At 36.4% G+C, this 26114-nt stretch overlaps 1 non-coding gene across 1 annotated transcript; it reads right to left on the bottom strand.

Annotated features, from left to right (window-relative positions):
• Nucleotides 1-7536: 7536 nt before the first annotated feature.
• LOC111756260 (small nucleolar RNA SNORA2/SNORA34 family) lies at nucleotides 7537-7673 on the bottom strand. The gene has a single exon (XR_002790738.1). It is a non-coding gene; the product is annotated as a small nucleolar RNA SNORA2/SNORA34 family (small nucleolar RNA).
• Between the last annotated feature and the right edge of the window lie 18441 nt (nucleotides 7674-26114).

Genomic DNA, 26114 nt, shown 5'->3' with positions numbered 1-26114 from the left:
GAGACCAAGGAAAAACCTCCTAATGCATGGCTGGGTTTGTATTTGACTTTGGTCTTCCTTTGTTTCATGTCAATGATTTAAGAGTTGTAAGAGAGAAAATGTGACTATTGACGTCAAACAGGGAAATGTGTTTATTTAAGAAATCATAATAAAACAAACAGCTCCAAAACTATTGTCTTGTTTTCTTCGCCCTGACCCTGGGAGGGTGTGTAATTTGTGTGTAGTATACAAAAATTTCTAGCAGCTTAACTAGTTAGGATCCTGTACCAGGAATCTGCATGGTTTAAAATACAAAGGAAGTCTCACCAAGGTTTCCCTCTGCCTCAACTTTGGGAACTTTACCTTCATGAGGACAAAAATCTGTCTTTAGTTTTCTGGATTATAGGGAATTTGCTGAGAAAGAAGAGAAAATGAGAGACTCATATGCATGAGAGGCCATTGCTGTTGAGAAATGTATTCTCCACGACCTGCACCACCCACCACCCCCATGCACTTCAAACCTCAATATATCAACTCATTGTCAGGGTAGCTCAGACATCTGATAGAGTATTTTAATTAATCTGATTCTCTACAGGTTTGGGAATATTCTTTTCCTTTGCCTACAATAATTTTTACTTAGATGACGTGTGAATTTCATTATATATGCTTAAGAGAACTAAAGCTTGTTTGAATATCTTTTGGAAACACATGTGGAAGCAAGCTTCAGAATATCTGTGGAGATGGCCATGTTCTCTGACTGCTATCATGATCAGTCAAATAAGCAAACTCTAGAATCCTGCTTCCTCCCAGTTCCAGGAATCAATCGCCACCAATCCCAATCGCCACCAACGACAGGGCTTGGCAGACCGGAGACCTTCTCAAAGTCATACCTTTTTACTGTTTCGTTACCGAGAAACCTTGGTTATTCTGGAATTGTAATTACTTCTGCACCAATATGGTATTCTTCTGTGTGAACAAGGCTTTAACTTTATTAGCAGAATCTAAAAGGTCAAAGAAAGAGAATATAAGAATACCTCTATTCTATTAAGTAGCTCAGTGGTTCTTTTTGAAATCTAGGACAAGATAAAAACTTAGAAAGGTAACAACCAGAACCTCTTTCCTGATAAAGATGTATGTTAATTTGGGAGCAACGTGGCTAACAGCAGAGGCTCAGAGGTGAGCCATGATTTTGACAGCTCCTGGAGATTAGAGAGAGAGAAACCAGAGTACGAGGGCCACCAAGAGAGAAGTTAATATACTCATTATGTCTTGAACTGGTAGTCCAAATCATCACATCATAGAAAGTCCTTCTGATAGACTTAAATTTATCTTTGGAGTATCTCAGTTTTTGAAATTAGATGATAATGTTAGACCTTTCACATACCTGGCAGAGCAAGAACATATTATGTGTAGATAGTAACATGATCATAGATCTCAAATTATTGACACGAGAAGTTTAAAGTATAATCCTGACATATAATTGAAATTAAACAGCCATAGAAAGAATAAAAACCAGCAGACACAACAGATGATACAGAATAAAATTCCAATATTTTAGCACTGAATATTTCAATCAAGAATTGAAAACTCTTGTCCAGCACACAGACCAGGGAGAACCAGGCAGGAAGCTACACTAACCCCACTCCCAGCCCCATAAGCCAATCAGCACATGAGAAGGAACCCCACCCCTCGTTCCCCCAACCTATAAGAAACCAGCTGACTCCGAGGAACCTTGTTTGATTGCCTATGCAAGCCTAAAGCCTGTAGTCTGAACAACAATTTAAAGGATAACAATATGCAATATAGTAACTATTACAGATTCCTACTGTCTTATCACTTTCATTTCTCTTTATTGTTCTGTTTTACTCCCTTTAAAATAAAAAAAAAAGAATTGGAAACTCTTTAAAAAGACATATTTGGTAACTAATACTAATTAGATTTGTTTTAATAGTTTATTGGTAAGTCATATTTTTCCACTTATATTGCATTATGTGTCACTTTGGAAATTATGTTGTAAATATTCTTTATATATTTTTAATGTTAGCATATTATCAACAATATGTTATATAAATCTTTCTTGTACTCTGTGACTCATTTTTTAAAAAATTTTCTTAATGGTATCTTTCAAGAAGTAGAAATTTAAAATTTTGATGAAATCCAATATACCAGTGTTTTCTCCCCAGGCTTATAATTTTTGTCTTTTATAGGGAAAATACACAAATCATAATAAGCAAATAAACACAATGTAAGCAGAAAACTGGGTGTGGGGGGGTCAAGCTCAGTGGGAAACAATGAAATAGAAAAAAGAAACTAAATGCTGGTTCTTTGAGGAAATGAATAAAATTCCATTTCCCAGACTGATCAGGAAAAGAAAGAGAAAAGGTACAAATAGCTATTATAAGAAATAAAAGGTAATATCACTGCAGTTTTTACTGACATTAAGAGATAAAAGGACACAAGATAATGATAAAACCTGGGTAAAATGGGCCAACATTTTGACACAAAATTTTCCAAAGATCACTTATGAATAATAATAGTCTGATAGCACTAAACATATTAAAGGAATTAAATTGACAAGAAACTGCCTTCCCACGAATTAAACTACAGACCTAGATGGTTTCACTTGTAAAGCCCATCAAATATAAAGAAAGAAATCATACCTATTCTACATAAACTTTTCTAGGAAATTAAAACGGAAAGAACAATTCCTAACTAATTTTATGAAGCCAATATTACCCTGAAGCCAAAATTAGCAAAACATAATAAAAGAAATTACTGGATAAAAATCCCTTATGAACACAGATGTAAAAATTCTTAATTGTATGTTACCAAAACAAATACAACAATATTTTTAAAAGAATGGTACAACATGAAAATTTGATTTATTCCAAAGATTTTGCAAAATTGATTTAATACCTCATGAATATTTAACTGTTCCAGCACTATTTATTCTTTCTCCATTTAATTGCCTTTGAGACTTTATCAACAATTGATTTTTCACATAAATGGGGGATTTTTTGCAATCTTTATTCAGTTTCATTGATTAATTTATCTTAATGTCAACACTATTTTTATTACTATAAATCTACATAAGAATTGAATATACATATACACTATATTGTTCTTGCAACATTTTTTCAAAGTTAATCTATGATTGCTATTTAAATCATTCAATGTAATTAATCATATTATTGCGCTAATAAAAAAATCTATGTGACCACTTCAATATATGAGTAATAAGTATATATTTGATAAAATTCTGTGTTCCTATCTCATTTTTTTAAATCAGAAAACTAAGTATAGAAAAGCTTCTTCAACTTGATAAAGCGAATCTACAAAAAACCTATAGCTAACATCATAATTAATTGGAAAAGATAGAATGATTTCCCTCTATAAGGAATAAATGAAGACTGCCTACCTCTTTTTATTTAACATTGCACAGGAAGTTTTACATAGTGCAGTTAGCAAGAAAATAAAATATACTGCATCAGATCGAAAAGAAGTCAATATTCACAGGAAACATTATCAAAGTATGTAGAAGGTCATATGGAATCTCAAAAAATTGTTAAATCTAATACAATAAAAACTTAATTGTATTTCTTTCTAATAGCAATGAACAAGCCAAAATTGAAATGTAAATATGAATCCTATGTAGAACTACACCCAAAAATTCAAAATATTTAGGGATAAATCTCATGGATTTAAAATTTAGGGATAAAACCTGTATATATTGAGAACCACAAAATATTGTTGAAAGCAACTGAAGAAAATCTAAATAAGTGAAAAATCACACAGTATTCATAAACTGGAAAACTCATTATTAGTATAATGTTATTCTCTAAAAATGTATCTATAGGTTAGAAATTATCCCTATCAAAATATTACCAGGCTAGTCTATTGTAGGAAAGCAAATTCTAAAATTCATATAAAAAAAGAGATCAGATGAGACAATATAACTTGCAGGGAAAAAATGACTTTGAAATAAAATTGAAGTATTTAAGATACTCCGAATTAAAGATTTATTATATGGCAACAGTAATAAAAACACTGAGGAGCTGACATTCCTCAAAATGAAAGACAAAAAAAAAATGAAATTGCACAGAATCCAAAATAACTCCCTAATGTAGATAGTTGACTTTTGATAACTTGTTAGAGAGCCTAAAATTAATGAGAATAACATATGATGTGTCAGTAAAGAAGTATTAGTAAAGCAGTGAAAGAAAAGGAGTTCTCATACACTACTGATTGGAATTCAAAATTGTGCAACTACTTTAGAAAACAATTCTATTATCTAACCACTCTGTCTAGGTATTACTGTAGAAGAAAAAATGCAGATACCTACATAAAGACTTATAGGTTAAGGTTTACAGCATTTTATTTTCAATAGGCAAAAACGAAAACAACCCAGAAGTTCATCACCACGTGAAACAACATAAATCTTCACTAACAACTAATTGTAATTTATTTATGCAATGAAGTGCCACTCATAAATAAAAGGAATAAACTGTTGGAACATGCTACAACATATGGCAACTGGTGAATCTTGAACAAATTATACTGAGTGAAAGAATTCAGATAAAAAGACGACATAACTATAATTTCATTTTTATAGAAATTCTAGAATATGTAAAATTAATGACAGTGAGCAGATCACAATTTGCATGGGAAAGACAGAGAAGTTCAAGATGTAGGAATTATTTAAAAAATGGTAATGGTAATGAATATGATCAGTATCTTGGCCAGGATAAAGATTTTAAGGATATGTAAATATGTTAAAAATACAAATTGTGCATTTTAAATACATTCAGTTTATCCTGTCTCAAGTTATACCTCAATAAAGCTATTTTTAAATGACTAGTATATCAATTTCACCTTCTAAATAAACTTATACCTGGATCCCTCTCTTTGGCTGTGACAACTCACTGATTTATGCTGTTCTATTACCCACTGTCCTCCTAAGATTCTTCCTTCACTGTCATCCTGGTAGTTATCACTGGCACTCCTTTTTGTATTCCATTTGTCTTGGATTTTGGTCCTTCCTCTCTCAGGTTACACTTACAATACAAAGGAGCACATTATCCAATGGTTTTCTCAGAAAAGGAGCACTGGTGAAAACTTCAGAGGTCTTCTAAAAAGAAAAGATTACTTAACCAACACTAAGAGCCCATAAACTGACCTCCTACAGAAAGAACTGACTTCTTTTAAGGCTCAATTTAAATACAGTGTCTCTTATGTTTCAGAAATCAGTTCTAATTATCAATAATGTTTGCACCTCAGTTCTTGCAATCATACCAGCTAAAGGACTGATGCCTTAGGAACCGTGAATGCCAGTGACATAAGGATTACCACAGCTTGCATCTTCATGTAGCTATAACATTGAGACTTGGTTCTTGGCCACTGATCACTCAGGGATAGTGGCTGATGCTACCTCTAATCGAAAATAATGCCTTTCCAAGAAGGAGCTTGATATAAATGTCTGACGTGCTCTTTCCACTGTATTCTGGCCTCTGAATACAGAGAACTTATTGATGCTTTCTTAGTTATGTAGTGTAAAACTCTGAAGATGAACATCTGAGAACTTAACAAGAGTATGACATTTTACTCTGTCAGACTGTGCTCCTCTCTAGAGTAAGACAGGCAATGGGAGACCTTCCTGTCTGCTACTGATGTTTTTACCCTGAACTTTCTTTGTGAACACTGGTCCAGCATCCTGGTGAATACGTTGAGCTATTTGCTACTATTTACAAAATATATTCAATATAGAAGTCTTTATTCTTCTTCTCCTTCCCATCCATCCATTCTAACACTGTATAGGTATAATTTGAATATAGGAAAGCCTTTATTCTTCTGCCCCTGCTCCAACCCATCCATCCTAGTACTATATAACTATAGTTTGGCTGGGTATAAAATTCTGTGTTAGAAATAATTTTAACTATATAGTAAAAAGTCGTTTATCCATATGTACTCAATTCTAGTATTATTCAATAGTCTAATTCCACTCGGATTTCAATCTTTTATATGTAGCTTGTGTTTGGTTTGTGTTTGGGTTGTTTTATTTTTTGGAAACAGGAAATTATCTCTGACTTGGTATTCTGAAATTTCATACTTATATGTGTTGGTAATGGGTAACTTTTTAATTTATTAAGAGCAAAGAACATAGTTGATAAGCCTTTCTACCTGAAAACACACATATTGTAGTTCTGAAAATGTTCTCTTGAGTTATTTTTTGATGATATCCTCTTTATTTTATTGTATTCAAATATTAAACCTTTTGGCCTAATTCTAACTTTTTCCTCCTCTACCCTAAATTTCTTTGTTTTCTCTTTTAACTTCCTATAAGAGTTAATTTTGTCTTTAAGTCTTTCTTGTGTATTTTTCATGTATTTATCATAATTTTAATTTATGATCTCCTTTTTGGCCTTTGAATGCTTATTAGAGTCTACAATTCATTTTTCATAAACTGTGCTCTTAGTTCTGGGTATATTAATGAGTTACTTCTGCCTGTTATTGCTCTCTCCCTTTTTTCCTTCCCACTGAATCATTGTCTCCATTCTGCTTGATTGTTTTGATTTGTTTCTCACATTAAAATTTATTCACAAATGTGGGCTAATCCTTAGCAGAACAGTCATATTTAAGGGTGATGCCCTTAAGGCCTAATTAGAAACTTCATATGGAAAGCTGGAAGAAGTTAACTGGTTTATCAGGTAGAAAAGGTTGAATTTTTTAAAAAGAAAAAAAAAAACTTCTAAGAAATTATGCACATTGGCCAGGGATTTGGCTCAGCCAAACAAGTGCCTGCCTGGAAAGCATGAGGTTGTAAGTTTGATCCTGGTACCAAAAAAAAAAAAAAATGCACATAATTTTACATTCAAATGTAGAGGTACATAGACTCAAAACTACTTAGAGAAGTAAAATACTCATTGCTATTGTTATGTCTTGAAACTAGTGAACAAATAATTTTCTAGCTTCATTTGCATACTTAGGAAAGAAAGTATACAAATATAGCTGACCAGCTACCAATATGCAAATATATTATTGTCTGAGTCAGTTCATTATCTTTGTATTTTTTTAATTTTAAAGGAGGTAAAATTAAACACAACAAAACAGAACAAAATAGGACATAAGAAAGCAATGTAAGAGATATAAATTTCAAAGCAAGATGACCTGCGATCTTCACTGTCTATCATATTGTCTCTTGTTTTCTTCCAAATAGTTGTCCATGTCTTTGCATACAGAGAATTCATACAAAACAACATAGTATAAAACTGATCAAAACTGAATGAGAAAGGCATTTTAGGTCTTCAAAACCAGACAGTTGGGAAGTCACTAATGGCTATTGTAGAGTTTCCAGTTCTCCTCAAAATAGCTGTCCACACCTTCATGTATACTGAAGCTCAACAAAACAAAACAGGCAAGTGGGAAGGGGTTGCTTGGGTTCCCAGCGCTCCAGGTCCAAACGTGGTGCAAGTCATAGTAAACTTGTGGCTCCCGTCCTGGCCTGCCGGAGCCTGCCACACTCACAGCCACTCACTGGGGCGGGGGGGAGTATTTGCTTCAAGCTGTTTCTTTCTAATGAATTGACCATTTCACTGCCCAAGTTCTGAAATGGCCAACATATCATAGAAAGACATCTCTTTAGGCTCCTGCTTGAAACCAACAGCGTCAGGAAGCTGCCCACCTTGATTCAGGGCCAGAGTTCACTATCTTTGTTATCAAAAAGAGACTCCTTTGATGTCAGACTCTAGATAAGTTCTTTGATTCAAAATGTTTCTCTATAACTTTTTTGTCTTATTTATGCTTATTGCATATTAACAGTCAATCAATTTGTTTTTACTTTCTTCTTGGAACATTTCTACATAACCTAAAGTTAGTAATTTAAAGTTTCTAAACCTATAAAACCATTAATTTTATTCCCCTGAAAATATCCAGTGGAAAAATTAGGAAATAAATTGTTCCCTGCTCTGCCTTCTATGACATTGCTGGTTGCTCAGGCGTATACTCTGAGACGTTAAGATGCCAGCTGCAGTAGTCAGAAAGTGTACTTTGATTTAGACTGAAAGAGTTAAGACCCACTGGCAGCGGATGTCAGGTGAAGACTAAACCTGGTCATGCTGGAGGTCAGATAAGTACCTTTGACTGTATTTAGGCAACTTTGAGAGACTTTCAGTCCTCCAGACTAGTCAGCACACTTTCAATTCTTTGGTAGCATCAGGAAACTCTCTGGCTTTTACATTTTTAAGATAACTTCATATATTGGTTTATTCCTCATCTACCCAACACTGCCAGAGCTATTAAGTCTACTATTTTATAACCACCTGATACAAAATCTAGATTGAGACTTATGCAACAGAGAGGCCAAGGAGTTTGATAAGTCATTCATAGGCAAAAAATCCACTTGTTTCTGTTAAATATAGCTGACCATCCACCAATATGCTGATATGTTACTTTTAATAAAGGTGAAAAATCTGCAACATTCAGAGAACCATTCTATATAACCCACCGTCATGTTTCCTTGAAAGCTAGCACTTATGAGTCATTCTCAGAATGGAATCAAGACTAATATGTCATATGTTTTTCCCTTAATTTTAACATCACAATAGTGGACTAACTTCCAGTCTCTAATTTGGCTCCACCCCAGCACCTGGCTGTCTTGCCTTGGGTGAAAATTGGCTAAGAACAAACTCGGCAGGGGGGAATGTGCAGAGAAGATGGGAGCCAGGGTCAGAACAAGTCCTCCCTCCTAAGGGGCAGGCTCCACAGCTGTCCTAGGCTGGAGAAGCCTGCAGTGCCAGTCAGGACGCTGGCTCTGCCAGGTCTCCTTCTCCGCCCTCCTGGCAAGAAATCTTTTTGTTGTTATTCCTCCTCATTCCTTTCTGGTTTCAGGCCCAGTGTTTGCTTGTCTTGCAGCCAAAGATAAACTCCCAGGCATTCAGAAGGCCACATTTCAGAGACATCTGTCTAGAGCACTGACTGAGGAAAAGGAACAATTTGTCTTAGAAATCGCTGTTTGCTTTCTCCTTAACTCATTTTGAGTAAGTTATACAGTGTACACAGATTCATGGAATCTCAGTTGAAAAGCATCATCAAATGTATCAACATTCACTTATTTAAACCTTGAACCCCATTCACACCATCCCAAGTCTGTTTACATTAGTGACCCTAAATTTACCATCGCTCCAAGAAGCACCCATAAGTCCAGAAAATTCTATTAGAGTTATCCTTCCATGTCATTCACTGGGAGCAAGATGATGTTTATTTAAAAAGAAAAAAGTCAAGTTTGTTGGGTGTGTACACTGTGGATACAAATTCTGTATCTATTTCTGGTGCTTGTGTTCAAATCAACAAATCTCATTGGACACTTTCTGGTATATTAGAAAATTAGAAGAACAAGGAAACTTGTCTCTTTAGAATACTGGGACCAAAAATAAAATGCTAAAGGACAGTGTTGTGTTTTAGAATTGTGTTCATTTTGAGGAGTCCATAAAAGGCAGTAGAAAATAGTGTTGATTGTTGCCTTCTGGAGAGGTCGATCCATCTAACAACATGATAGGTAATGTCCTCCCTCTTAGTAAGGGGCCGTGCCTGCTTAGTGGCTTTTAAAATGCGAAACACACTTTCTTTACTGAAGAACACATAGACACATACAATACCCGAAGTACCTAGGGAAACAGGCAGCAGGAACAGTGAACATGAGATACATTCTAAAATACAAAATATGCTGTGAGGCCAGAAGCCACTGTTGGCTTCCAAGCCAGAGAAAGTTACACCACACTTGAAAGATAAAGAAAAGCATGATTTGTTATCATCTGAGATTGATCTGATCTTTACTCCACTGAAAGTGAATGTAAATTACAGACAGCCTTTGCTGCTCATGCATTCGGCATGCCAATCAGAAAACCAGGAACGAGGAAACATTAGAAGGTACTCCATAGCTGTCTTGGGATGGCATGTCCTGTCCCCAGGAAGGTCCCTGGGGAGGACATAATAGGTGGTAAGTGAGCCTCATTTCCTCCTCAGCACAGAAGGTGAGGCCCATGAAGTCAAGGGCTAAAAGCACACGGGGATTGGAGAGTGGACATTTTCCTTCTCTTTTTAAAATTTTTGGTAAGCAGCTGGGTTCTGAGAAAAACAGCAGATGATTTCAGATTTACAAAGCTGCATCCTGACTCCCCTGGTCAGAGCCTTTGAGAAGGCAGGAGGTTGACAGAGACAGGTAGATGTGGGCATCTGAACTGCAAGCACCATCTCCAACTACATATTGATCAGATGCTAAAAAGGGTTTCCACAGTGCCAGAAAACTGCCCCTCTCCCAGTGTGGAAAAAGCAGGCAAGAATCAGCATTTGCTGAAGAGTTTTGTTGAAAACTAATTCTTAAATTTCAAACCTACTTTATAATTTCTGCTGCCCATATTTCGGATTTAGACTTCTATAACCTTCTAGAATTTTTCTTCAGATATAACTTTACCTTTGGTTAGTTATCAGAAACCTTCACTGATAACAAATTCATTTCTACTATTAGCACGATCTCTGGCTTATTCTCTTATTATTCCTTTCCTAGGGAAATGAAAACAAAGTGGAGGAAGACCAAGGTCAGAAGACGTGAAAAAGCAACATCACATTAATGTTGTAATTCCAGTACTTGCAGATGGTTTAAGTATTATTATTCAGAGATACTTGCCAAACCTCTCTGATGGAGGATTAGATTGTCTCACCTGCTGATATACTTGGCAATATGGCTTGATTTGTAAAATGAAATATAAGTGGAAACAATGTGTCATGCATCACTTCCAGGTGGCAGCTTTATGGCCAGTGCAAGTCCCGCTGTGTTCTCTTTCCCCTCTATTAGGCCATCCCTTCCAGCAGAGGATGGTCCTTCACATCAGATCCCTGGAATGAAGATGTACAGCAGAGCTGGAGAGGACCTGCAATTGATATATACTGTGATGAGAAAAAACTATTATTATTATAAGCCAGTAAGATCCAAGATCATCTGTTAGAGGAGAATAATGTGATCTCTACTAATTAACACAAAGTAGTTTTAGAGGATCTACATCAACCCCGTTTGCGAAATATAATATGTGCACATGAATTTAAAAGATTGATAAGAACTATAGCAAAATATCAACAGTGATTCTTAGGAAAACCATAAACAAGATGCTCTTTCTATACCTTGACTGGAAATTCTATTGGATCTTACCAGTTACCTTTAACTATAGGACTTGGATGACAAGGACAGCAATTTTTTTTTTTTGGTACTCTCCTTCTGAAGGTCAAACTCATGACCTCAGGCTTGCCAGGTAGGATCTTGTGCCACTGAGCTAAATTCCCAGCAATTTTAAATGTATCTCTACAACAGATTTCACTAAACACAGGCCTTGTATACTCTTTCGTCATCATCCCACACTCAAATTTCTTCTGTCAGGTTAGGATTTAGCTAGTGTCTTTATGTTCCTATCTCCTGTATGGGTGGTCTACAGCATCTAGCCTTAGCATAGAGCAGCCTTCATGGCTTCTTGGAAGCTCTGTTCATGTATCATTCTGTCTTTCTCATTTGTGCCCATCATAGTGAAGCAATTCCTTTCCAAAGTCTTTTACCCATTAAATATGAAAAGACATTTGCAGACTGTGGGGGAAGAGAGCAACAAGTCAACAAGAAGCTAAGACCCCTGTGAGTCGGCGCCTTATGTGGCTCACTAGGAGAGAGCCAGATGCCAGCCCCTTCCATCACACAGGCAGGGAGACAAGAAAAACCAACTGTCCCACCCCCACACAAAAGCAATTGGCTGATCTGGAGAAACACAGCAGTGATGATAGCTAATGAGATAAAATGCAACCTAATGCTTGCAGTGTTTAATGTTTCACTGGCTTTGCAGGCCTAAAGCCAGTAGTATGATCATCTATCGAGAGGGTAATAATATGCAATGTAGCATATGGGAGAATCTCCTTCTGAAGGTGGTGGCCATTGTTAATTCCCTATTATCTTGTTTTGAAATCTTGCATCATTCTCACTGTTTTGTATGGTTGGTTTTATTGTTTTATCTTGCTTGATTTTGTTGTATCTGATGGCAAGGGCAGCTATTTCAAAGATAACAAGATATGGTAGCCATTTTGGATCCACTCATCTATTTTTGGAGTTCTGTATTGCACCCATTGTTTTGCTTTTATTAGTTCTATTCTGTTTCTGTTTTGATTGATTTTACTATGTCTGAAGGTATGGGCAGCTATTTGGAAGACAACAAGAGGTAAGGTAATCATTATTGATTTCCTATTACCTTGTTTTAAAATCCTCTATCAGTTACATTGTCTTGTTTTGATTGGCTTTATTCCATTTTATTTTGCTTGGTTTTATTCTCTCTAAAATAAAATTTCAAAAAATATGAAAGGTACCTGTCATGGATAGAGGAAAAATGTTTCCTTCTTACAGAGGGGAACATCATGACTAGACCAAAAGTTAGACCATATCATTCTAACAGCATCTGAAACTAAACCCTCTCACCCCCATCTTCAGATGGCAAAAATCCCTTGATAGGGCCCTAGTCTGTTGTTTGGAAGGAACACCCTGTCCATTGCTCACTGTGGCTTCTGTCTGTGCCACAGGGAATCTTCTTGGTTTTTTCCATTCATTGGTCACATTTGAGAAAAGCCTCATAAAAACTAAATATTTGAAACCACTTATTTCTAGAAAGACAAATGCCCCATGGTGAGTCAAAGATTGTGGATGAGTTAAAAGGTTTTTTTGTTTTGTTTTCAACTACTGGTTTTATTGATAATGCAGTATATAGTGAGTAGGCTTCTGAATTATCTGTCTGTAGTCAGTTTCAGATGCAAAAATTACACTTAAATTTTTTCTAATATGTACTTCTTTAATCTGCCTTATTTTTCTATTTGGTCAACTTAATAGAGACTATAGAGCTAGTTTAAGGGGCTTGTCTTAAAATACTCTTTGCCTTGCACCACTGTATTCAATAGCATTGTTGCTCAAAGGCTTCTTAAATGTCATCTGTCTGGAGTCTAGAAACAGAAGATTTTAAAAATTTTTCAAAGCTCCAAATTTGGGGGATTTCTCAATTTCTTTTACTTTTTATTGCAATTTGTCCAATGTTTTCCTAAGTTCTTCTCTTATATTTTCTTGATTCTGCCTGCCTCTCTCTCTCTCTATGCTACTTCTCTTGAAGGAATCAATTTCTGGAATCACCAGGTTATAACCCAGAAAACATAAGATATTGCAAACTGTTGAGAAGAAAGAAGATAACACAGAGAAATAGAGAAGGCACAGCTATTGGACTGTCACAAGAGCATAGATCAGGAAGGCTACTTTTAAGACTTCCAGAAATATAGAATCAGAGTCTCAACTTTGATAACATATGATTCATTCTCAGAAAAACCAGCACTGAAGTTAGTAGTCACTAATCATAAACTCAGCTACCTACATCCCAGAAGTGAACTATTATGAATACATTTTAAACTAAATTATCAGCGAAATCCTCTATCAATTGCCTGCTCAAGCTTACGAATGAAAATAGCTTCTATTTTCCTTCCACCCTCTAAACAACCAGGAAGTCCCCTTTCTGATATTAATCTAACCAAGACCCTGCTGGCAACAAAGTCTTGGGAATGCAGTTTCTAGGTTTTAACAATTATATTTCAGAGAAGACTACTTAGAAGGGGATGATATGGCTAAAAATGAAACATTATATCCTGCACACTAAAGTTCACAGAAGTTATTAAAATCACAAAGATTTTAACCATGTTCATTCTCTGGTTTCTTCTTAGCTTGCTCTGAGTATCATGTTTAGTATGTTCTCTACACAGGTGGGCACAACACAGATCACTTGAGGACAATAGCATGAGTATTCAGCATGACACTCTCATGGACTTCAGAGTCTAAACGTTTGTGACCCTGACCAATGTGCTTTAGATAGATCCGAGCATTGATCAGTATTGTTGTTGGGTGAAAAAATTACAGGCATGAGCAGAACAAGGACTACTCTGGAGTTAGTTGGTAGAGTGCACCTTAAAGAGAGTGATAGACCTTCTTTAGATCTTATGTCTTCCCTCATTTGGAATAAAGGGATAAAGCGAGACGTGGTTTTAGCCTTTCTTGTATCAGTGGAGTCATTCTTCGTGTGAAATCTTAGAAGGAATTTCAATAAAGGAAAAAAAGCTTCTCGTCTGCTGTGGGATGAGGTTCTAGTAGCCAGCACTCCCTACGAAAGCTCCATAAAAATCTCTTGGGATCTATGAGCTTTGAAAACCTCAGGATGAGCTATCTATGCAATATCCCCTCTGCTTCTAATGCCCTGTGACTTTTACCATTTTCCAAGCTTTGGCTCTGTAATGACAAATTCTTGTGTTTATAAAAATTAGCAAACTCTAAGACTAACCAGTGTTTACAGGCAAAAGTAGGGAGAACAGGAGAGAGGGTTTGTTAAAGCAGGTTCAACATTTTGAAAGAATTCTATTTGGGGCACAAAAATGAGGTTCCAAATCACTTTAAATATTTGATACGCCATTATTTAGAAGAAATGCCGATTGCTGGAACAAGATGACAGAAGAATGCCCATAAGCACTGTAAAAGGAAATTGACCCCATGATGCCTATGGGACAGCAATTAGTCTTAACCAGAACCTGCTGATGTTGCCATATGGAAACATAAAACCAACCTTATTTCCAAAAAGGCAAAGAATTCCATTAAATTCACCAGACCTTCCTTTAAGTGGAAGACCAGTCATGGTTAAGGTCCATTTGGAGTAATTTAAAAGACAGGTAATATAAGAAAACAGAACAAAAACGCATGATTGCTAGACCCTTCCTGACAACTGTCTTATTATCCATTTTCCAGTAAGCTTTTATGTTTTTCTTTTTTATTGTATAACAACCTTATTATATGAGCCACTACAAAGGCCAGATCATAAAATTTGCCACGGAGAATTCAGTAACATCAGGAAGCAACATCAGGAAGCCCAAGGTTGTGTATGATTTTGCTGTGACTCAAGGACTGTAGGTTTCTACACGTTATGACATATGCCCCGAAGTTTTGGAATCTGGGATACCAATATATTTGACCTCAGTCTTCTCATTTCCTTCTGAGCTCTTCATGGTATCACAGATCTGCAAAGCCTCAGAGTCATGTGGCTCTTTTGTTTAATCAAGATTACAATTGTGTCTCTAGATTTTTATAATTCTCTTTAAAAAATCTTTTTTTATTTAAAGAGAAAAAAACAAAGCAGTAAAAGGGTACAAGTAATACAGAATTTCAAGAAAAAAATATACAGTAAGAAATCACTAGTTAATAGATTACATATTGTCATCTTGGAAACAGTTGGCCAAATTACAAAATTAAAGCATACAAAGTAGACATTCACACAGTGAGATTGCAGACAGTTCTGTTCAATGATCTTAAAAAAACTCAGTAATATGTTTTCTATCCTACACACTTAAATATACATGCAGCTATATCCTTTAGACCACTTTCTTTTCCTCTCTTTAAAAAAATCTTAAGTCCTACAATTTGTTTGATTCCATCTCTGACCACCAAAGCTATGTGGCTTCTCCTTTTGCATTACTGTCTTTGTTTCATAAGTGTTGTTAGTGTTAACTTTCTCTACATGTATCCTCTCCCTTTAGCAGAATAAAATGGAAAACTCACAGACTTCAATATCATAAGGATTGGGCTTTGAACCTATACTTTGTCCTTTAGAAACTGATGACCCTAATGTCATTGTGAACTTCAGTTTTCTTGTGTCTAAAAGGGGGATAATGATTCTGTAACCTCCCAGTGCAGTAGCAAAATGTTTAACATAAAGTTTAAACATAGTAACTGCTCAATAAACACCACTCATATCTCATTTGTTCTTTCCTGGACAAATTTCATACGTTTATATCCTGGGTACTTTTTACCCTATAGGCAACTATTAGTTCTTGTTCATAATGAATGTGATAACAGCATAGCTGAAGAAAATTTCTGGCAATAGAAGATCAATACAATATTTTTTATCTTTTTCCTCCTCCTCTAAGACCTTCTCACTGGAACCATGCATTCAAAAGCTTTCCAACTGAGCATACGTAGATGTTGCTAATGTCACTTATTTTTCAAATCTATTTCTGTCTATATGAGAGATTGGTAACTTGATTTTTATCAGTGAATATAGTAAGGATAGATCTTCCAAAATGAGTGTTATAAAATTTTTTCTTCTTAACTACAATATTACCCCAATTTTCTAAGTCCAGTTCTTTTTCTGGTAAAATATTATATTAGTGAAATATGAGGTTTTTAAAAAGTGTGACTAAATAACACTTGACCAGGGGCTGGGGATTTAGTTCAGCAGCATAAGCACCTGCGTTGCAAGCAGGCGGTCGTGAGTTCGATCCCCAGTACTGATAAAAAAATAAATAAAAAACAAAAAACACTTGACCAAATAGGAGGATGACTCAGGATTTTCATCTCTTCGAGCTAGTTTCCCCCTCAAGAAAGAGCTATCATTCCTGTTATAGTTTGGATCTTCAATATCCCCCAAAGGCCCAGGTGTTGAAGGTTTGATTTCCAGCCCATGGCACTATTGGGAGGTGAAAGAACTTTTAAGAGGTACAGACTAATGGGAGGAAGTTAAGTAATTGGGAATCTGTGCTCTTAGAATTTTGAGACCCAAGCCCATGCATGGCAAGCAGTTTTATTCACCAAGAACTCCTGATGAGATATGGATACAGGCTCAAAGGCAACAAAGCAACTTTCTATGAATGGAAACCTCCAAAGCTAGAAGCTAAAATAAACTTTTCCTCCTTCTAAGTTTATTATCTCAGGTATTTTGTCACAGAGATGGACAAACACAAAAACCTGACAAACACAATACCTCAGCACCTTAGGGAAGTTTACAGATGTCTCTCAACAAAGTGGTTAATTATAAATTTGGAAAAATCAGTGCTTTTGCTATGGTTTGAATGCAGTCCCTCCAAATCCAGGTGTTATCAATGCTTTATTAAGACATACAGCTTTAAGAGGTAATTAGGCTATGAAAGTTTCTGTAAGTTGATACTAATGCATATATATATATATATGTATATCTTTATCTGGTAAAATATTGTATTAGTGAAATATGAGGCTTTTAAAAAGTGTGATTAAATTATATATATATATATATATATATATATATATATATATATATCTTCTTATGGCACTGGCCAAATATAGCTGTGTCTTCATATAGCAGTACTAAAACATATTTGTAGAAAGATATAATAGCTATAGCTACATAGATCTACCTATAGATAGATAGAAATATCTTCATATAGCAGTGGCTGGTTTGCACTAGTTTGCCTTTCTGCCTTCTGTCACGTAAGAATACAGCAAGAATTTCCTCACCAGACCAAACACCAGCAGTTTGATCTCAGACTTCCAGGTTCAGCTCTCTCAGCGAACTGTGAGAAATACACTTCTATTCTGTATAAATCACTCAGTCTTGGGGATTTTATTGCAGCAGCCCAACAGATTAAGTCAGGCTTCCTCTGGTCAGATTCCTGAATAAGCAACCACAGGAGACATTGGAGGACAGAACCACCTGTTTTCTCTGACCTCTCAGACTCAGTCTACACTTAACTATGTGACTCCAAGTACTCCTCATGAGGGTACATTTTGCACAGGAATTGTTTCAGAAAGGTATTGGCATACTGCATTAGTTAGCATTCAGTGGAACACAAGTCGAGAACATTTCTTCTAGTCCAAGTCTTTCATTGTAGAAGAGAGGTTGCTAAGACATAGTGACACGGCCTCCAGATTTCCCAAGTCTTCGCCATTCTTCCTTCTCTCCCAGTCTCACTGTGGTTAAATAAGAACCTCATTAGAATCCACTTCTTCTCTTGGTACTTTTCCATTGTATTATTTGCAGAGACTGCAGGTGCACATATGTATACACTACAAAAACAAAAGAATAGCCCCTTGAGAAATGTTGGCTCTCATCTCTAAATGAACAATAATTTCTGTCATTCCAAAGAACTAGACAGTGGCAATGACACGGGATGGACATTTAATGGCAACATGATTACATGGGGGAGTGCCTGGTATCAATCAGGAGCTGACGACCAGGGCTGGGTTATGGTAAGTTATTCATATATGGTCCATTCCTTTGTTGCCTACTGTACCAGAAACTGTGCTAGGTGTTAAAGATACAAAGGTGAGGAAGACATAGCATCTGCCTTCAAACCACTTGCATTCTAGCATAAAAAACAGGACTGCAACAAATCAATTTAGTGCAGTGGTAGAAGTTTTAAGAAAAGCTCATTTCTACCTAGGACACTAGGATATTGGAGATTGTTTTCAAGAGATAATGTTTTGAGTGACTCTTAGTAGTCACACATTGGCTTTGTTTCCTTTCCCAAAAGCAAAAATGTCCCAAATTTCAATTATTCAAATTAACCAGAGCAGCAGCACAGATAATAGAAAATGGTGACTAAGAAAAAAGCAAATTCTCTGCTTTCGCATGCATCCTATGACTAGCCATCCGACACTCCCCAGTAGCAGCTTGCCTCCTAATTGTGTTTTCTCAAAGCAAATGCTAGTGCTGGTTTATATCCCTTGAGCACACACCAGCTGGGTAGTAAGAGGAAGCCAGTTCAGCATTAAAAATTGACCGCAGATAATTTAGAGGGCAGACAAGCCACAGGCAGATAACAGAGTGGAATATATCATTATTTATAACCAGTGAGGACTTGTCCCAGCCCGCCCTGCAGCCTTGTCTTCCATCTTTGCTGAGGTTGTGGTCCTGTTACGTCCTATTAGACCCTTTTTATGAATATATCAGTGGGAGCATAAACAAGGTCATGTGGAATTTAGAGAGCATTAATGCAATCTATGTAAATTTGATGGCCCAAAATGCAGTTGTTAGATCATTTTCAAGTGAATAAAACCTGAAATTTGCTTTCACTCTGCAAATCATCTTCTCCCTAGCAAATGCACAATGTAAATGTACTCCAAAGCACATAAAGTGATAGGTCTTTAAAGTATGTTTCATGGAAAAACTGAATCAAATTAAACAGCTATTTACTTCTGCCACAGAGCCTCTGACAAATAAAATGGAAGATGTTGTTGCCATTTTCATTGACTAAAACAAATCCTTACTGGGAAGAAAAAAGATGAGAAAAAAACTAAAATGTCACTTGCTGACACTGTCATTCCCTGCCACTCAGTAAATAAACATAACATCTATTAGTTGTCATGGAAACGTTCTGCCTGATTCGGAGCCTCGAAGCTGAACAATAAAGAAACCCTGATATTTGAGGCTGTTCACGAACAACACTTTTGGCATTTCTCATGAGCTCACCAGCACAAGAGCTAACATTTTCCCTGTTTTCTTTCTTGGACATGATTGCATTTGCTTTGGAAAAAGAGACATGTATCTTAGAAACCTATCAAAAACATTTGAATACAGCTACTTGGCAATCTCTGCTGTCCCCGCTCCTCCCCCCACCTCTTTTAACCTTTGCCTGAGAAGAATTTAAATGGCATATTTAGTGGCTGCATATTGTGTTTCCTGTACCCAATGCTGCATAAAAGGCATTGATTTAAATCATTTACAGTGACCATGTTGGGGAGGTGAGCCCAGTTTTCTGCACCAAATGCTCCCAGATCCACACTAAGGAGCCACAAACACAGGCAACAAATAAGTGTGCTGGAATTGTCTCGTTTGGTAAAGACTTACTACACACGTCCAGCGTTCAACAAGAAAGCAGCTCAGCTGTGTGAACATAAAGGATACTTAAGCTTCCATCTCCCAGGTAACGAGCCACAGAAATGTTGGGCCCAAAAGTCCGAGAATGTTCCTATTGTAATATTTTTAAAATCACGGAATTTATAACACCTCACAAAGCAGGAATAGAGCAAGTTGAAAGGTTACAGCTGAGCACCACTAAAGCACTAGAGACACCACTGTTAATAATAATCAGCTGAAAAGCAAGCCTGGGCTCACACTTCAGAGCTGTGCTAAAATATTCAGCATTTCTAAAGCTCAGGAGACTTTGACAAGCTAGGCATAAATCAGGGGGGATTTAAATTCCTGATTTTCTGGCCTTTTTCCACACATTCTTAACACCACATTGTCCCCATAACCTGAGCTGAAGGCGAGAGTGGGTTCCAGCCATATCAAAAAAATCAAATTGGAATTGCTTTCCTCCAAGTCTTAAAACAATTGTTTCTGAAAGACATTTAAAGATTTTTTTTTTTTAAGTTTTCTAAAGTGAGGCCAAGAGGAGATTACATTTATCCCAATGCTCTACCAGGTCTCATCTTTGGATGTAAACATCTTAAATTTCTCTAGATCTTATTAATTCATGTCTTCATACTCAGAATAGCTTAGATAGCCAGAAGTAAGAAAGCAATTGAAGAGAGGAAACTAAATGGGCTATAAATGAATAAGCTTTGATTTATAGCTTCTTAAAATGAGCTCAGGGATCATTTGCGTGAGAAACTCAGAATCACCAAGATGCTGAGGCTCCACTTCTCTACCCCAAGTGAGCCATACTGCATCACAACTTCCAGGGAAGAAGATGATCATTGGCACATGTCACCAGGTAATTCTTTCCATCAGAGGGGTTTAGAAAAGCATACATTATACCTTAATCTCTAAAAGTGGAGCCAAAGAATCTGTATTTATCCATAGTATCAGTCACGGGCATGGGCCCATAAAATATTTGCTATATTGACTTGAATGTATCATCTATTACATTTGTTTTTCCAGAGAAAAATCATTACAGTTTCATTTTTGAGAAATTATTTTTCAAACATATTTTTCCCTCCCATCACAGCCTTCCAGAGAGCCAGTTGGAAGAGACAATGCACTTTGCCCCAGGATTTTGCAGAATGGTCCTCTCTTCACCTAGGATGCCACAGAACAAGTATGGGGAAGGACCTCACAAGACCTCCATGACCTTGCTTAAGTCCTCCACCTCCCTGAGCACCAGTTTTCTTCATAATTGGAGTTGTCCCTACTCAACTTGCACAATCATATGGTAAACTTTCTAGATTCCCTAGCACTGGTTAGTAAAGAAGAAAGAAAGAAGTGGAAAAGCAAAAAACCTATACTATGTTCTTGGCCAATTCACATTCTTTTCCAGCAGTTGAGGAAGGTAGAACTTCAAGGCTTCTAATTCCAATATAATTTATTTTGTGTTGCAATTTTCCCCTATCATTAAAATTCCTTTTTTTTTTTTAACACATGACAGAATCCTGACTATAAATACGTGAGCACCAGGCTCCCCTCCTTCTCCTGTGTCAGTCACTGGAGGTTCTGGAAGACACTGTGGCACCAGTAGGGTAAGCATAGGCGGAGTCAAGAGCATGCAGAGTATTGGGGGGCTGACTTTTCCAGTTCCTCCTCTTGAATACATTAGCCCAAATGTATTTGTATAGTGTCCAGCCTTTTGCTCACTTTGCAGATACCACAGAAAGGAGGCATGAATGGCTTAGCAGGTCATTTTGTTCTATGTATGGTACACTGTAGTTCTAATTCCATAAAGAATATGAACTGACTGCAGCCCTTCCAGGGGGAGAACCACCAGCAGCTCCTGAGATCCGCGCCATGTTGGAACTTAGGACGCTGGGAAACCAAACAACCAGCCTGCCTCCCTGCTAAGCAATAGTGAACCTACTGATGCACGGCCTAGAGTCAAACATCCCACTTCCCCTACCCCCTTCTCCTCTGTGTCCCCCCCCCACACACACCCTGTTAGCAAATGGGAACCAGAAATCTGAGCATCTCCTGGGAGGTTGACCATAGCAAATAAGGGGGACTTCCTTCTACCATCTCTTTGAAGGCAAATATTTTTATTACTGTTTTGCTCTATTCTGATTAATGGTACTGCTCTATTCAATATTCTGTTTTGATAAGTTCTATAATGTTCTGTGTTTCATCTCATTTTGATATACATGATTGAAAGAACAACTATTGTAAAGATAACAAAATATACGGTGATACCTATTACTGTTATCCCGGTAACCTGCGGTGAAGTTCTGTACCAATTTCACTGTATGATCTTAGTTGGCTTTATTCTGTCTTGTTCTGTTGTATTTTACCGCTTTCAAAATAAAATTTAAAAAAGAGAATATAAACCATAGGGGAAGTAGCAGCCTGGCAGGAAGTCTGCCAGTAAAACAATGGGCACCAGTGGAACCTGTGAGAAGCTGACAGTGAGGCCAGCTCAGGCAGGATCAACCCATCCCCTCCTGGCTCCTCATTCCTGAGTGACTCCTCAGCAGCCACCGCCAGGGCCAGCTTTGGCTGCTTCCACCATGCAGGCCCCCAGAGATTCTCCAGACTCTTCTCAGCCTGCCAATCTGCAGGGACACTCCCACTATTTTCCAAGAACAGTTTTCACAAGGGAAAACAAGATCAACTTTTTTTTTAATTGGAAACATAGAAGCATGAGAGATCCAAAAATCCAGATCTTCTCAAGTAAGTTTAACTCATTTCCAAACCAAATCTGGTTTCCCTGTCACCGATCCTGGTGGAACCTTCCCCTCATCCTCTCCTGTCTGAATTGGTTGTCAAGCAACATGTTCCACGTCTTAGCCCGAAGTCAAAGTGAGTTCTCCCACATTCTATGCCTAGTTGGAGTCCTAATACTTTTCTGAATATTCTACCAAGTGCTTTCCTGGGCAAGATGCTGGTGGCAGCAGGCTTTGGACATGGGACGTTGGTGTTCACATTCCCAGTTGTCACTGACAGGCTGCGCGGTCTTCCACAAGATGCTTACTATCTCTAAGTCTCAATGTCCTCTTGTCAAAATGAGACAACCATGCTAACTCCATGAACTGCTGACAAGATAAAAAGACATGAAAACTCCCAGGAAAGACTTACTCCTAAAAGACAGGGTACAAATCTTTCTGCCCACCATCCTGACTCCAACTATTCTTCTGGCTCCTTACATGTATTTGGACTCTAATTATTTCCCTCTTTGGTGCCCTGCCTCAATCCTGTGACTTTAACATGAAGAAACAGTTCGGAGTGGATGAAAGAAAACAGAAAGTCAAAGTACCTGGATTAGAGGCACTAAGTCAAGATAAGATGAAATGAGGGTCTAGACTAGAGATGGCAGAGAAACGCAGAACAAACATGGAAAAGGTGATAAAAATCACAATCTGAAGTTTTAGGTACCTGACTAGATTTTGTATGATAAGAGATAGAGAAATGAGGCTCAGTCACAGCAGGAAAGGAAAAATTCAGCATTTGATACCAAGAAACCTGGACTTGAGATTTTTATTCTGTCCTTTATTGGCTTTGTAATTCTCAGAAGTTTTTTTCCCGAGTCTCATTTTTTTTTCTCTTGTTAAAACCAGATTGGAAATGCCTACAAATTAAATAAGAAAATGTATAAAGTGCCTAAAAGATGACAGGATAAAAATTATTCAATATGATAGTCACTTCAATACTTATTATGACCTTGAAGTTACCTTTCCTTTTGTGACTCAGTTTCTTCATCTGTAAAGAGTAGACTAAATTAAACTGTACACACCATTATGCCTCTCACTCATTTTTATCTATCAGGAAGTAAAGAGTTTGGTCTGAACATGTAGAGTTAGGCGTGCATTTATGTAGCAGGTTTCTGGTCAGGTTGGTAATGTGGATGAGAACTTCTAGAGATACAAATCTCAAGTGGTCATGCCAGCTCTATAAGTACTATGGGGGATGCTAGGGTACATTTTTGGTTGTCAAAATGATAGAGATGATGTACTGTTACACAGAAGGGAGATTATTGTCTACAACACTGTATTGTGTAATTCCCAATATCTATGAAAGAAAATTTTGAATGTTCTCATCACCAAGAAATAATAAATGATGATGAATAGCTTAAATATCCTGAGTTGATCGTGTATGTAAAGGTACTGAAAAATCACATTGTATATCATAAGATGGACAATTAGTATCTGTCAGTTAAAAATAAACAAAAGGTTGGTGTGCTGTTACATGTCTGTAATCCCAGCACTCAAGTGAGTCAGAAGGGTCACAAGTTCGAGGACAACCTGGACTAGATAGTGAGTTTGAGCCCATAGCAAGATGACACTGTCACAAATAAATAATTAGATTAGAAGGCACTATTGATATTAGAATATAGGAGCTGGATATATTATATGTACAATAGCTACAGTACAAATACTGTAATGAATTGTACAATGTATATCCCCCTGCCAGATATTCAAGTGAAACACTGGTTCTCAAAGTGGAGGTCCCTGAGATTCTTTCCCCTAGAGGTCCCTGAGATTCTTTCAAGAAAGAAATCAACATCAGAAAGCCATTTTACAGTAGTATTGTAACATAACTTGCATTTTTTGTTGAGTTGACCTTTGCAATGATAAGACAAAAAGAACTCCTGGATTAAAATGCTGATGCATTAGCACGAATCAGAGCAGCAGCATGAGCGATGCCATAGTAGTCATCGTTGAACTCTTCAACACTGCACGTTTGCACTTAAACAAACAACAAAACACTCCAATTTCACTTGATATGCTTGATGAAGCAATAAAATTACTAACTATTTAATCTTGACCCTTGAGGACACACATCTTAATACTCTGCTTAACAAAGTGACGTATATTATAATATAATGTTGTTTTAATTGCAAGCTGAAGAAGCCTCTTTTTTCATGGAATACCATTTTTACTTAAAGAGAAATCAGCTATCAGACAAACTATGAATTTTTAAGTGTATATCTTACAGAGCATCTTGTCAAAAGCTTCTTTTCATTTTTAAGAAAATAATCATACTTGTTACTGATGATAAAATTCAAGCATTCAAGCAAAAAAATAAGAATTATGAAAAATTTGCATCTATTATCAATAATTTGGCAGTTTCCCAATAGTAAAAGATCTTTCCTGATAAGATCAATAACAATGTTAACAGGATATAGTGATATATTGATAGCATATAAAACAATGTGTCAATATTTGGGAAAGCTGTATAACTCAATGAGCAATATTTTTTAAATAACCAATGATCTTACAAAATCATTCATGGTAAAAGATATAACATAAATCAACAGATTTTAACATAATGTAGCCCAAAATGTTCATTCATATGTTTTCAGAATCAACATTGCAAGTAACATTTAAGAAATTATCACTTGTCTTGTATTTTATCAAAGACTAATATCCATAATTACCTGAAAAATGTATCATACACTATTACCTGTTCCCTATTTCTCTAAGTAAAATTGGATTTTCAAAAGTTTTGGCAAAATATCATATCACAACAAATTAAATACAGAAGGAAATATGATAATTCTGTTGTCTTCAGTTATAACAGGTATTACAAAAATTGCCAAAGAATGTAAACACAATACTACCCTTCCCATTAAGTTATGTTTTGTCTTAGGCAATGTAGTTAGTTCAGGTAAAATGTTTATTTTAAGTTGTAACAGAATTATTTTTAAATGCATAATAAATATTTTTAAAATTTTTGAGTTTTAATTTTTACTATGGTACATATCAATAGACATAACTCACATACACAAATGTTCTTAGAGGGCTTCAATATGTTTTAGTAAGAGTGTAAATGGGTACTGAAATTAAAATGTTGGGAAAATTTTTCCTGATATAAGAACTTAAAATCTAACTACATTTTATGTAGGGACACATGATACTTTTATATGCCCTTATGTATACCAGCTCCCCGGAATTGAACTGCCATATCAGTCAATGGTAGATTGGATGTTCCTTGCTCTAAAATTTGGTTAAGAACTGTTGATTGCATCATTAAATCACATCACCGGTGGCAACACTATTTGTAACATTAAAGTTGCTGCTAGAGTCCTGCCTCTGTTGTTGTCCCAGCCTTGTGATTTTTTTGATAAGGTGCCAGCATCTGACACTTTTATTGTAGTTGTGCCCAAGGATTTGCATACTGAAATACACATTGTAATATTTTACTTCATTTTATACTACAATTAAAGCATTTTGCTTTAATTATGTATATACATAATTTTATTTATGAATGTCATATAAAAAGACATAAAATGCAGTCTGCCCAAAAAATATATATGCCCTTCAGCATTTCACCATAATAATAAATGTCTAGAAGCTAATGCTCACCACTTTGAGCACCTCTTGTAATTGTAGAGGCCAAAGGTAACTTGCATTAATCTCATAATGTCTC

Source organism: Cavia porcellus, unplaced genomic scaffold (genome assembly GCF_034190915.1).
Source record: "Cavia porcellus strain 051 isolate PalLab524CR breed Dunkin Hartley unplaced genomic scaffold, mCavPor4.1 scaffold_2, whole genome shotgun sequence".
Lineage (NCBI taxonomy): Eukaryota > Metazoa > Chordata > Mammalia > Rodentia > Caviidae > Cavia > Cavia porcellus.
The sequence above is the reverse complement of the archived record's forward strand: the minus strand, read 5'-3'. Positions and strand labels throughout refer to the sequence as shown.